Source organism: Somniosus microcephalus, unplaced genomic scaffold (genome assembly GCF_052327205.1).
Source record: "Somniosus microcephalus isolate GS21.2 unplaced genomic scaffold, FLI_Smic_1.0 unresolved_chr6, whole genome shotgun sequence".
Taxonomy (NCBI): Eukaryota; Metazoa; Chordata; class Chondrichthyes; order Squaliformes; family Somniosidae; genus Somniosus; species Somniosus microcephalus.
The window spans coordinates 30,324,418-30,337,186 of NW_028225184.1; positions in this window are offsets into that span (position 1 = coordinate 30,324,418).

Sequence of the window (12,769 nt, forward strand, 5' to 3'; positions counted from 1 at the left end):
TCAATGAGCACATGTTATCAGTGTATAATAAAGAGGTGAATGCTGTCAAAATAACGATAGAAGAGCAAAAGTGAGAAGCAACAGAAGGGTTGAAAATTGATAGACAGGATGTACTAGAAAGATTGGGTATGCTTAGAGCGGACAAGTCGCCTGGTCTAGATGTCTTAAATCGCAGGTTGCTAAGGTAATTGGGGGAGGAGATAGCGGAAGGGTTTGCCATAATTTCCCAATCTTTCCTAGATGTGGGGGTGGTGCCTGAGGGTTGGAAAGTGGCAAATGTGACACCATTGTAGAAGAAGGGTGTAAGGAAAATCCTAGTAGCTACTCCTTGTCAGTTAACATAAGTGGTGGGTAAAGTTGTAGAAACAATGACCAAGAAATAAATTACCGGGCACTTAGAGACGTTCAAGCTAATTAAGGGGAACCAACAGGGATTTGTGAAAGGCAGAACGTGTTTGACTAATTTAATTGAATTTTTTGCTGAATTAACAAAGAGTATTGGTGAAGGGAATGCAATGGATGTTGTCTACATGGATTTTCTGAATGCGTTGATAAAGTACCCTATAGAAGGCTGGTTATCAAAATTGAGGTGCATGGAATAGGTGGGGCAGTGGCAGCTTGGATAAGGAATTGGCTTAAGGACAGAAAATAGCGAGTTGTGTTAAATGGCTCTTTTTCAGAGTGTCTGATACCAGACAGTTGTGTTCCTCAAGTGTCAGTGCTGGGGTCACAGCTTGTTTTGAGATATATCAATGACATGGATATTGGAATGCAGAGCAAAATTGCTAAATTTGCTGATGACACCAAATTTGGGGATATGGCAAACAATGATGTTAATACCAATCGAAAGCATCAGGACATAGAAAGACTAGCAGAATGGGCAGACAAGTGGCAGATGGCATTTAATACAGAGAAGTGTGAGGTGATGCATTTTGGCAGAAGGGACAGGGAGAGGCATTACACACTTAATGGCATAGTTTTAATTAGTGTGCAAGGAATGAGGGGCCCTGGAGTTAATAGACATAGTTCCCTGAAGGCAGCAGGGCACATTGAGAGAATTTTTAAGAAAGCATATGGGATCTTGGGCTTCATAATAGAGGTATTGAGTACAAAAGTAAATAAGTTATGCTAAATCATTATAAAGCACTGGTTAGGCCACAACTAGGGTATTGAATACAGTTCTGGTCGGCCCACTTTAGGAAGGATGTGAAGGCCCTTCAAAAGGTGCAGCCGAGATTTACCAGAATGGTTCCCAGGATGGGGGATCTTATCTACAAGGACAGGTTAGAGAAGCTGGATTTTTTTAGCAGGGCTACGGGGATAAGGCGAGGGAGTGGGACTAACTGGTTCACTCAGCAGAGATCCGACAAGGACTCGATGTATCAAATGGCCTCCTTCTGTGCCGTTATGACTCTATGACTGTAGTGCGTGAAGTTGGATTTGATGTAGAGGATCAGCCATGATCTTATTGAATGATGGAGGAGGGGCAAAGGGAAAAGGGCCTAAATCTGCTCCTATTGCTTATGTTCTTAAAATACATGAAGAGATAATATTCCACTTAACATTTCCTGAACTATAAATTTAGGGGGTTTAAATACAACACAGTGGAAGAATTTAAGGTTACAAGCCGCCTATTTTCGCTGTATTGTGCTGCAAATGTAGCTGTGCATTGAAATCAATGTAGATTGCTTCTGAGTCCAATTAATTTAAAGTGGTTTAACGACATTGGAACAACAAGAACTAAATTCTGTTTCGACGAAAATTAAAATGATGTTGTCTGCATTCCGCATTCTTTTCATCTGAAAAGCAAGTCAGCTTGGAGCATGGTTGGATATGTAGTAAACTTGTAATTGTAGTAAGCAGTGAGGAGGATAGCAGCAGACTTCAGCAGGACAGAGGGAGACTGGAGAAAGGCCAGATACTTTGCCGCTGACATTTAAGGCAGAGAAGTGTGAAGTGATGAATTTTGGGCAGACGAATGAGGAGACGCAATGTACAGGAAATTGGAAAATATTCCAGGGCATTCAGGAACAGAGTGCACATACACAAGTCTTTAAAGGTGGAAGGACCATATGATCAATCTTTAAAAAAAATCCTTGAAGACCTTTTGCTTTAATAGTAGAGATATAGGCCCAGAAATTCGGGTCTCCACGGGTGTGTACACATGGATTACTCACCCGTAAGCCCAATGGAAGTGCCGGTTTCCTGCTTGCACTGCGCATGCGCAGGAAACCGGCACTTCCGTTACCCTGAAGGAAGGGGTTCAGAGTTCAAACAAGTGCACAGGAGAGGCTGTGCATGTGCATCGAACTTACATTTATTTTGCAGGTTTTCCTGGGAAGGTAAGTCTCCAGGAGTTGCACATATACAAAGCAGACGCAAGGCCTGCTCTTTACAAGGTAAGTGATTAATTAATCAAAATTAAAACATTTTTTCCACGGATTTATTATTTTTAAATACTTTAAAGAAAGGTAAATTCATTTTTAGCCCCGTTAGAATATAAAATTAATTTTATTCAAAAATTTAAATTAGTTTAAAATAGTTATTTCATGTATTTTAAAAATGTGATTTTGTAAGAAAAAACTTTGAAGATTTAGCGATGTTTTGGGGCTTATAGCTTTTATAAGTTTGACAGCCCTTCCTGTCAAACTTAGGAATGATGCATTCCATGCTACCATTGGCGCTACAAGGCCCACGTGATCCCAGGGGACGCATCGAACTAACTGTGCCCCTGGGATAAGCAAGCACTGTGCGCTGGCAGTTGGAGGAGGCCCAGGATTGCAATTCCATGGGGGCCCACAGCTCAGCGGCCGGCACGCAAGGTAAGAGCAGGTCGGGGGCTTACACCCGCGGGAAGCCCCCGACCCGAATTTATGGGCCATAATGTACAAAATGAAGGAGTTATGCTAAATCTTTGTAAATTACTGGTTAAGCCTCAGCTGGAGCTTTGTCTCCAATTCTGGCCTGCAAATATTAGGAAGGATCTCATGACCTAGTAAATGGTGCAGAGGAGATTTACCAGAGTGGGAGGAGGGTTGACAGAATTCAGTTTTGTGGAGAGTCTTGAGAAGCTGGGATTGTTCCGCTTGGTACAAACCAAGCATGTGCCCATAAGGAGGATAGAAGGGGCTTCCAAAGTTAGAGCGCCTGGAAGAGAAACAGAATAGAGATTAAACTAAACAGAGAAAAGGAGGCTTATGACAAATGTGAAATGCAGAATACAGCAGAACACCAGAATGTGGACAGTGGAGGCAGAAATTGGAAAACGATATGAGCAGCGAAGAGGGGGCGCATGAAAACAGACTGGTGGGTAACATAAATCTTTTATAAACATTAAAGGAATGGTGGGGCCGATTAATATCAAAAGAGGAAATGTTCTTGTGGAGGCAGAGAGCATGACTGAGGTACTGAATGATTAGCTGCATCTGTCTTCACATAGGAAGAGGATTATGTTCATGTTGCCGTAGATCTACTGGACAGGATAAAATAGATAGGTAGAATGTGGAAAATAAGACGACGTTATTTACATTAACAATTCACCCGATCCATATGGGATGTATCCAACATTGCTGAGGGAAGTGATGCAGGAGATAGCAGAATTTCTGACCACAATATTACAAACTTCCTTGGAAATGAGACTGATGCCAGAGGACTGAAGTATTGCAAATCTCACATGATTGTTCAAAAAAGTGGAGAGTGATATAACTGGTAACAGCAGGCTAAACAGTCTGCCTTCGGTGGTGGGAAAATTACCAGAGACCATTGTCAAGGACAATATTATTTCTCCCTCACAGAAGCATGCTTTAATAACGGACAGTCAGCTTGGAATTGTTCAACTGAAATCGTGTTTGACTACCCTGACTGTGTTTTTAATGAAATAACAAATAGGCCGTGCAATCTATTTCGTATATCTGGAATTTCAATAAAGTATCACATAACGGACTCACTCGAAAAGTAGAAGTCATGGTATTATAGGCATGATGGTAAATTAATACTTAATTGGAGAAGGGAGAAGAGGCAGAGAACAGTGATGAACGGATGTTTCACTGACAGTGTGAAAATCCGCAGTGGTATCCCCCGGAGGTCGCTGTTAAGGCCATTGATTATCTTGTTATATGTAAATAAATTGGAATTGTTTATAAGGGGTAACATTACGAATCTTGCATTTGCAGCAAAATTTGGCTACCTTGTAAATACTGAGTTGGATAGCAGCAGACTTCAGGAGGATATTGTGAGAGTGGTAAAATGGCCAGACAGATGCCAGATGCAATTGACGGTGGCTAACTGTGCACTGAAGCACTTTGGGGGAAACAACATGGAGAGGAAGTATATTGTAAAGGAAACTGTCTTCAAGGGGTAAAAGGGCAAAACGTAACTGGGGAAACATACTCACAAACATTGAAGGTGACAGGTCAAGTAGATAGTTCAGATAAGGCCGTGTATGGGTTAACTGGCTTTGAAAAAAATAGGTTCTGAATAAAGAACAATGAAGTCACTCTAATTACTTACAAATCCCTGGTTAGGCCTCAACTTGAGTGTTGTGTACATTTCTAAGCACCACACTTTAGGAACGATATCAAGTGCTTCCGGAGAGTTCAGAGAATGCTTGCACGGTAATATGAAGCATGTGGGCCGTCCTTTGGAGCAGCTGGAATTGCATTGCGTACAACAGAACATGCTAATGGGAGAACCAACAGAGATAGTGGCAATAATATGGAGCTTTGATAGAGTATGTAGCGAGATATATTGTCGGCAAGCAAAGTTCGTGGATTTTGGCAAAGGGCCCAGAGGGAAATGAGGTGACATTATTTGACAGAGTCTGGTTAAGATCTGGAATGCACCACCTGAAAGTGTGGTGGAATCAGTTTCCATAGGAACTTTCATAAGACCATTGGACATTTACTTGAAGAGCACAAATTTGCATCTTTATGGGTTAAAAGCTCGAACCTGGGACTAAATGTCTTCCTTCTGCACTGTAAGATTCAATGACTCTAACTAAATAAGATCTATTGAGATAAACATGTGTAAACAATTCCAATGCTCCATGTCTAGGATCAAGATGTGCCTGTGCCTTAAAGAAGCAAAACACATTTAAATGATGCCCAGATACACAAATGATGAAGTAGTTACACAGATACACAAATTTTGAAGTAGGGTTTAAACCCGAAACGTCAACTCAAATTTCTCTCAACGGATGATGCCTGACCTGCTAAGTTTTTCCAGCATTCTCTGTTGTTATTTTACACAAATGATCAATTTTGTGACTGAGTGCAACCATCACTGAAAGACAAAGGATAGCAGCTGGGTGGAGTCTGTGTTCAAACAATGAGCATCTTTACACATCTCCGCATGCGACCATACCAAGAAACAGAATTGCAAGGCTATCGTGGAAAGTCCATTATGGAATGGATTGAGACATTATCGGTGGGAATTGCGACTGAAAGGATTGGAGTTTAAGAATTAAATTCTGAGCACCAAAGGAAGCTGCAGCAGTGTGTAAGTTGGAGGACATTAGTCTCCACCCACTGTGCAGATCTGTAATTCAGTGATATGGTCAGCTCCAGCAGACTGAATGAGGACGTGGAATTAAATTATGTTCCTTGATCTGAAAGCTGCATGTTATATTCACCAAAAAGCTTTAGATGTACAGACAGTACACACACATCCAAAAATATCAAAAAGTGCCTGAAATTGAGATGCAAGATCGAAAAGATAATGAAAAAACGCAAACAAAGTGAAAATGGCCAGTACTGCAGTGAAAAGTTGCAGCAGTTAGGTGTGAAAACGGAAGGCTGCGGTTTCAACTCGAAGGATATTCAGTTCAAAGAAATTGCAGCTAAGCTGTTCACAGAAAGAACAGTGTATGAGAACCAACGGCATAGACACAAATATATTTACTATAATATACAGTTTCTCTATTTTAAAACTTTCTCATCCAGTTTCTCTCTCGAAATCTTCAATACACCGACCCCGCGCATTATCTATTCATGTTTGAGTGCAGACACTGAGTGGGTTGCTTGACCTGAGGTCAGCAGTGGTGAGCCTGGCAGATCTTTGCCCTCCTACTGCGCATGCTCGCTCTCCAGCAGGCAACAGATAATAAAGAGCTACATCACGGCATTTGGCCGAGGCTTCCTTCAGTTGCCTGGGAGCACTGAGCTGAATGGTAGCGCCAGTACCTCCCCTTGATGGAGATCAGGGAACCCAGCAAGGAGCGGAAGTTGATCATTGGGTCTTACTTTGATGTATTTCTAAGCTCTGCACTTCAGGCAATAACTGAGCTATGGGGAGACCAATATGCTCCACTATTCTCCTGATAAAATGCCCTATTCTCGAAATCCAGTCCAGTAAAAAATTCAAAAGTGCCTTTTCAAACCGAGGGATGATCATTTATTTCAACCTATTCAATAAGGAGTTCATGAAACACTTCTTCACCCAGAGAGTAGACACAGTGTGGAAAATGAAACAACACGGTGTAGCTGTGGCGAATAGCATTGATCCATTTAAGGTGAAATTAGTTGGCAACATGATGGGGAAAGGAATAGGAGGATATGCTGATAGCGCCATCTGAATTAGATTGGGAGGTGGCTGGTGTGGTGTATAATCAATGGCATAGACCTGTTGTGGCCGAATTGCCTTGTCTCTGTGCTGTTATTTCCATGTAACTCTATTTAATTTCAGGCTGAAGTTCACAGTGACAGCAAATGCTGCAGACGGAAGCCTGTGGTTTCAGCTAAGAATCGCTTCACCTCGTGCAGAGAGCAATTTAACCACTGACAGTAAGAGCAGTGCATCAGAACCAAGAATGTGTATAAACACATTGAACAAAATACATTGTGCAAATCTTTCTTATACACTTTCAACCGAATAATAAATTAATTATTGGATAAACCACCACCATGTGGGGTGCAGTAGCAGACTGAAACTCCAGACTGTCAGTTATTAATACAATTCAATCCAAGTCCAGTTATTAAAATAATAAAAATATTTTTCATATTCCACTGGAATCTTCTAAACTATATGAAAGGGGATGTGATGAGGGACATCACAGAAACAGAATGGGATGAATCGGAGGATACTATGAGGCACAATGCAGTTTTGCAAGGGAATTACCATAACTGAAGAGAAACTAAATCAATTTTTCAGCCTGTCTCAGGCCTGAAAGGAAGTTAGATGGTCAGCTGTTCACGAAAACAAGTTCAAGGCCAAGGTGGTGGGTTTCACAGGCAAATTAAACAGGAGAAGAGCAAGTGTGGGGATAGGAGAGAGTTTGAAGAAAGACTCAGAATCAGAGCACAGAGAGGTTGGAGACTCAGAGGTGTTTGCACGTTGTAACCTGGGGAACTGTGTGATGTAGCATCTGAGCTGATGGCCTTAATCATAGAGACTTCGGTTATGCAGAGGGACTAGGGACGCTGGGATTGTTCTCCTTAGGGCACAGAGGTTTAAGCAGAAATTCACCAGAATGGCACCAGGGCTGTGCAAATTCAGCTATGCGGAGAGATGAGAGACACTTGGATTTGTGTCATTAGAGCAGTGAATATTAATGGGAGATTCAACATAAAAATACCTGGAATGAAGGACTTCAGCTATGAGGAGAGTCTAGAGAACATTAACTTTTTCTCCTTAGAGCAGAGAAGGCTAGGTGAAGGTTTACCAGCATGGTACCTGTGGAAATTCACTTCGGTTATGAGGAGAGATGAGAGAAGCTGGGGTTGTTCAGGTGTAATCTGCGTGGATCTAAATAGTGGATTTAAAAACCGATATAAATAGATTATGAAAATATTTCAGACTGATGTTAACAGTGACTGGAAATGCTTACAACCGTAACCTGTGGTTTCAGCTCAGAAGTGCTTCACCTCGGAAAATGAGGAATTTAACCCCTGACAGTAAGAGCAGGGCATCAGACCCAATACTGAGGATTAACATATTGAATGATAATGCAACGTAGCAATCTCGCTGAGATGGTTTAACCGAATAATCAGTTAATTATTTGTATACATCTACAGATAGAATCGGGAAATCACCGAAACTGACAGCAGAGCTGAAGGCCAATCGGCCCATCCTGACTGTGCTGGCACTTTGGCAGACCACTCACATTAGTCCCTCTGATATTTGGTTCCTCATAGCCCTGCAAGCTTTTCCCTTTGAAACATTTAGACAATTCCCTTTTGACAGTTACAATTAGAGTTGCAACAACAGACTGATTCTCAGACATTCAATTAATAATAACATTGAATTCAAGACAATTAATGCAGTTATGTAAGGCGTTGCTGAGACCAAACCTGGAGTATTGTGTACAGTCTTGGTCTCATTTCCTAAGGAAGGATATACTTGCAATAGAGGGAGTGCAAAAGATTGATTCATAGCAACATAGCAACATAGAAGATAGGAGCAGGAGTAGGCCATTCGGCCCCTCGAGCCTGCTCCGCCATTCAATGAGATCATGGCTGGTCATCCAAATTCAGTACCCTGTCCCTGCCTTCTCCCCATATCCCTTGATACCTTTAGCCTTAAGAAAAATATGCAACACCTTCTTGAATATATTTAATGAACTGGGCGGGGGTGATTGTCCTAGGAGAAGAGATTGCGTAGACAAGGCGTTCGTTCTCTAGAGTTTAGAAGAATGAGAGGTAATCTCAATGAAACATACAAAATTCTTACAGTGCTTGTCAGGGTTGTTGCAGGAAGGATGTTTCTCCTGGCTGTGCCGTCTAGAACCAAGGGTCACAGTCCCAGAATAAGTGCTCGGCTATTTAGGACTGAGATGAGGAGAAAATTCTTCACTCAGAGGGTGGTGAATATTTGGAATGCCCTACCCCAGAGGGCTGTGGATGCTCAGTCTGTCCAGTATATCCAAGCAAATATCGCTAATTTTTGGAATATTAAGCAAATCAAGGGGTATGGGGATAATGCAGGAAGGTGGGGTTGAGGTCGGAGATCAGCCATGATCTTGTTAAATGCGGATCAGGCTGGAATGGCAGCATGTCCTAATCCTGCTCCTATTTCGTATGTTCTAATGCTCTTAAAATACATGGAGAGATAATATTCCACATTTATCTCGTAAACTATATATTTAGGGGAACATGCAGACAGAATGGAAATTCTCTCTTCACAAAGGACGACACAAATAACCACCCAGAGATGGCGGGGAAAATAGTATCTAATGAGAGGGAGGAACTGAATGAAACAGTATTTTTCGGGAAATGGTGTTAGGGAAATTGATGGGATTGAAGGCCGATAAATCCCCAAGGCCTGATAATCTATATCCTAGGGTACTTAAGGAAGTGCTCCTAGAAATAATAGATGCATTGCTGGTCATCTTACACATTTCTATAGATTCTGGAACAGTTCCCATGGATTGGAGGGTAGCTAATGTTACCCCAAATGTTCAGTACTGCGGCAAACAGTAACAGCAGTTAGTTGTGAAGACGGAAGGCTGCGGTTTCAACTCGAAGGAGCTACAGTTGAAAGAAAGAGGAACTGAGCTGCTCACAGAAAGAACAGTGTCTCAGATCCAAAGTCAGATCTAAAATACATTGAGAGTAATATCCACTGACTGTTAATGTTTTTCTGCTCCTTCTCTCTCCATACATCCTGAATTATAGAATCATTGAAGCGGAAGGCACTGGAAGCTATTCGGCCCATCGTGTCTGTGCTGGCCGGAAATGATTTTCCTTTGTATACTGGACACGTTCCTGTTCTGCTCCACAAATAAGCCAGCGTTACAGAACCGACTGAAGAACTTTTAGTTCAACTGATATCTTTGTGAACCCTCAAACCTCATCAGCTGATATTGTGCATTATCAGACACTAAACTAACCTTTTTCGTTCAATTAATATAATATTCCCCCTCCCCTTTGTGAAGGCAGCGGCTCAACCTGGAACACCTTTGTAAGGCCGACGCATTTCTGTTTTGCCCTTGCGTAGAGTGGACACTTTTCATATCTAAGCTCAGACTCTGTGTGTCCGTGAACAGTCTGATTACAGAATGTGTAATCATGGAACCTGACAGTGTCCTCAGTGGACATCCACTAATCAACACTGTACACCGGGGCCAAGAGGTAATGATCAGCAGCGGGAACTTTACTTCTCTCTAACTCACAGTGTCCTCAGTGGATATCCAATAATCAGCACTGTAAACAGGGGTCACGAGGTAACGATCAGCAGCGGGAACTCTCTCTACTTCTCTCTACGCACTAAATCCCCCACCTTTCCCAAAAACTGATACCACTTGCACTCTCTCAATTTTACCTACGGAGAATTCTGCACAAGCATGTAACGGCTCCGACAGCTTTCCAAACTAAAGTGGTCCACACAACACTAGGAGCTGCTTTACTCCACTGAGTTACCGGAGATCGGTCACCGCCAGACTCAGTCCCACTCTCCCGCTTAAATTTGCCCACTCAGTTACCTCACAGTCCCGAAATGCAGTAATTTAGGTATAAAATTCTTCACGACTCAGCAAACAGCATTAAAAAGGAGGCTCAGTCCATGTTACAGTGTCAGTTAATTTGAGACATAAGAGCTGTAAGGAACAGCGACTGAGTCTCTTGCTCCACCTCGCAGAAAATGATACCCAGAAGCTTGAAGACAATGAGAGCGGCAAGAGATGCTGGGAGGAAGTGAGGTGGTCGCCACAATTAAAGCAACTGCACTGAGTTTTTGTACTTGCTGGATTGCAAGATGGATTGGAACCTTGCAGGGTCCAACGTGACAACATTTGAATATTAGACACTAATCACCGCAAACACAAATCAGGATGGTTGTAAAACAGGCTACCAAATCTCTGCGGCCCATTTCCACCCGGCAGTGTGACAATTCACCGCATACAATTTACTAAAATGCTCTTCCCTGAAAGACGTTACTTATCCAGTTGACTTTTTCGACCTCCCGCTTGTTTCCTGATCACATTCCTGCCGCTAGCCCATCAACTGCCCCAGTTTAAGATTCAGTTTCCTAACCTGTTACAGTGGGATTATGAATTCATCACCTCTGGGCAGCTGGTCGTCTGGGATTGACAATACAGAATAACGACATGTTTACCTCTGAAATAGAAACATAGAAAAATTACGACACAGAAGGAGGCCATTCGTCCCATCGTATCCGTGCTACCCAGCCTAATCCCACCTAGCAGCACTCGGTCCGTAGCCCTGAAGGTTACCTCTCTTCAAGTGCACATACAAGTACTTTTTAAATGGGATGAGGATTTCTGCCTCTACCACCCTTTCAGTCTGTGAGTTCCAGACTCCCCCGCACCCTCTGGGTAAATAAGAAATCCGCATCTCGACTCTAATCATTCAATCAAGTACTTTAAGTTCCCCCCCCTGGTTCTTGAACCCTCCTCTAATTGAATTAGTTCCTTCCTAGCCACTCTTGCTAGGCCCCTTATAATTTTATACATTTCAATTAAATCTCCCATCAGCCTCCTCTGTTCCAAGGAAAACTACCCCAGCCTATCCAAACTTTCCTCATAGCTAAAGTTTTCCAATACTGGAAATATCCTCGTAAATCTCCTCTGCAACCTCTCCAGTGCAATTACATCCTTCGTGCAATGTGGTGACCAGAACTGCCCACAGCTCGCAAGCTATGGCAGAACCAGTGTTGTATTCAGTTATAGGATAACTTTCCTACTCTTATATTCATGGCCTCGGCTTATAAAGGAATGCATTATCTACGCCATTTGTAACTACATTATTGACCTGTCCTGCTACCTTTAAGGATCTGTTGACATACACTCCAAAGTCCCTCTGTTCCTGCACTCCTCTCTGTATCCTCCCATTAATTGTGCCTTTATGGCAGTCCCCAAATGCATTGACTCACAATTTTCCAGTTGAATTCCATTTGCCACATTTCTGCTGATCTGACCATTTCATCATATCTTCCTCCAGTCTAAAGCTTTCCTACTCATTGCTAACCAAACGGTCAATTCTTGTATCATCGACAAATCTATTTATCATGCCCCCTTCATTTAAGTCTAACTCATTAATTTATACCACAAAAAGTAAGTGATCGAGAACCGAGCCCTGTGGATCCCCACTGGAAACAGCTTACCAGTCGCAAAAACACCCCTCACCCATTACCCCTTGCTTCCTGCCACTGCGTCAATTTTGAACCTAGTTTGCCTCTCTCCCTTGGATCCCATGGGCTATTACATTTTTAATGAGCCTGCCATGTGGGACCTTGTCAAAAGCCTGCTAAAATCTATGTAGACAACGTCAAATTCACTGCCCTCTTCGACCCTCCTTGTTACCTTCTCAAAGAATTATATGAAGTTAGTCAGATACGGCTTTACTTAATAAACCCATGCTGACTGTCGTTGATTGCTCTCTGTCTTTCTAATTGAAGGTTGATACTGCCTCGAGAATTGATTCCAGTAATTTGCCCAACACCGAGGTTAAGCTAACTGGCCCTTAATTGCTCGGTTTAACCCTTCCCCCCTTTTTAAATACAGATACAACATTAGCAGTCCTCTGATCCTCTGGCACCACTCTTGTAGCCTGGGAGAATCGTCAGAGCCTCCGCATTTTCCTCCCTTGCTTCCTTTAATAGGCTCGGATATATTTCATCCAGCTCTGGCGATTTATCTGTTTTAGGGATGCGAAACCCATTAATATTTCCTCTCTTACTCTGTTTATCATCTCCAATATTTCACTATTTTACTCCTTAAATTCAACGTCGGCATCGTCCCCCTCCTTTGCGAGGACAGCTGCAAAGTTTTCATTAAGTACCATACCCATATCTTGCGCCTCCACACAAGGATCACCAT